Source organism: Alligator sinensis, unplaced genomic scaffold (genome assembly GCF_000455745.1).
Source record: "Alligator sinensis unplaced genomic scaffold, ASM45574v1 scaffold1322_1, whole genome shotgun sequence".
In the NCBI taxonomy this organism is placed as follows: domain Eukaryota; kingdom Metazoa; phylum Chordata; order Crocodylia; family Alligatoridae; genus Alligator; species Alligator sinensis.
The window spans coordinates 1,076,801-1,078,959 of NW_005842116.1; the positions used below are offsets into that span (position 1 = coordinate 1,076,801).

General features: G+C 48.8%; 1 protein-coding gene across 3 annotated transcripts in view; it reads left to right on the plus strand.

Moving 5' to 3' along the window:
- Positions 1 to 202: 202 nt before the first annotated feature.
- Positions 203 to 2,159, plus strand: part of ELK4 (ELK4, ETS transcription factor) — an 18,005-nt gene continuing 16,048 nt past the window's right edge. For 2 of the 3 annotated variants that reach the window (XR_003094323.1, XM_006024760.3), the window contains exon 1: positions 203 to 338. The gene's annotated coding sequence lies outside the window, so the exon portion shown is untranslated. The remainder of the gene's footprint in view (positions 339 to 2,159) is intronic. The other variant, XM_006024761.3, reaches the window with a different exon arrangement.

The following is a 2,159-nucleotide window of genomic DNA, read 5'->3' on the forward strand; positions in this document are numbered from 1 at the left end:
CCACACACATCAGGTCACAGTAAGCAATGCTCCAGGGAACAAACTTGCTGTGCAGCGGAGTAATGTAAAATCTCTTGCCCTCCATGAAGTAGCTCTGTGCAGCAGTGAGCTTGTTCCAAGGAGGTACTGGGTGTGATGCAAGTTGTGTGCAGTTGCAAGGAACTTATGGTGCTTTTTGCTTGCTCTCCTCTTTCTTCCCTTCAGTCTACCCATTGTGGCCAGCACGTTTACTACGGTGACAGATAGGGATACTGGATCTAGTGGAGTTGGAGTGAAGGTGAGATTTAATGAAGTGGCATAAATCAAGCTCCAGAGAAGTTCAAAACGAGTAGTTTAAGGTGAGAAGCAAAGGCTTTTTTTTTTTCCCCCCTAGTTGTATCCATTATTGGACCAACTCTGTGGTTGGGAGAGATGTTGATAAACTTTGGGTACTCCAGTTCAGACCTGAAGAGGGGTGCCCTGTACCAGAAAGCACTCTCCCAGCCATGCAGTTGGTTCAGAAACAGGCGTCACCAAAACAACCCTAGCTTCAGTCATTTCCTGGACCAGAGCTACGCCATCACTCCCACTCTGCTGGTGTTTGAAGTGTTTGTTTAGAGCAGCTACAGCAGACCTCCGTCAGCTGTGCGGCAGACTAGGCTGCTCTGTGGGCGTTGCGTACAAACGGAAGGTGAAGACACGTTCCCCTTCTGCGTTTCCCCCCGCCCTTTGGCAAATGCATTACAAGATGCAGAGCAGCTCCCAGGTCTGCCCAGGTAGCCAGCGTTCTCTCCTCTTCAACTATGGCAGGAGAAAGATCACCATGCTCATAAAAAGCACTGTTGCATAATTTCTTAGTTTGTCTGCCCTTATCTCTTGCTTGAGGGTAACATTGTCCAGGGTAAGGATAGCTTGTGTACTTAACTGGTTTAGGCATGTGAAGTCGGAACAAGCTGCTGAACACCCAGGTGTGTGTGTGTGTGTGTGTGTGTGTGTGTGTGTGTGTGTGTGTGTGTGTGTGTGTGTGTGTGTGTGTGTGTGTGTGTGTGTGTGTGTGTGTAGGGGGGAGCTTAACCAAGGGGAAGTAGTTCAGAGAGCCCCTTATTGCAAATGCACACAGGGAAAAAGAGATGGGAACACTGCTCCCAATTATGCACTGGGGTTGGAGACTGGAAGTGAGACCATAGGTACCTGTACCCTTTGTGCCTTTTCTTTGCTCATCTGTAGTGCTGTGGCCCATCCAGAGAGTGAGGCCAACACATTTCTGAACAAGAAGAAAGGCAGGAGAGAATCTGTCCCAGGGGCGGTTGAATTCTTCCCATGGGGGAGGGTTTGTTTTTTGGGGTTTTTTTGGGAGCTTTCTCAGAAAACCGAAACGGGGTGTATGACCCCAAAAAGGGAACATGCTGCAGGCAGGGTGAATGTGAGCAGCTCTGCTGGGCACCTGTGACAGACACCAAGCACTTCAACCCAGCCTGGCCAAGTCCTGAAAACCCTGCAGAACATGAGATGCTGCGCTTACCTGTCTGCTCTTCCTGTAAAGCAGTGACCCCGTAACACGATGGAGAAGCACTCTGGTCCCCCCGCTCCAGGACTTCTTGAAGACTCCTGGGTTTGGCCATGTTCGATTCCTTTGCTTTTCAGGCTTGTGCTTCGCTTTCTGTCCAGGGAGCAGTGTTACCTGTGGTTTATGTTAACACACGTTCATTTGGGTAAAACCAGCCAAAAAAAAAATTGAGATAAAGCTGAAGCCATACATGACAGAATATCCCCCTGTGGTTTCACATCCCAGTAAAGCACGTACTTCTTCCATTACAGGCCAGCTATCCCAGGACTCAGAAAGAGCCAAACGCATCCCTGATCATGTTTCCTGGACTGATGGTTTACTTTGTAGGGACCCTCTTTTCCTTCTTCTCACAGCCACTGTGCAAAGCAGGAGGCATCTGCCACATTAAGCACATACTGATGATGTTTAACAAGGAAAGCACCCTGGGCAGGCATATGGAGGGGAGTGGGTGTCCTTTTTGAGACTGTTAACTCTAATTGCAGCAATTTAACTAACTACATTGGGGTAACACCCCAGTAATACACTTTTAAGCGTGCTGTTGGGCAAGTGTTCTTCAGAAAGAGGTGAAACGAACTGGTCCCTGCCCTGAGGCACCTATTTGTAACTGGAATGC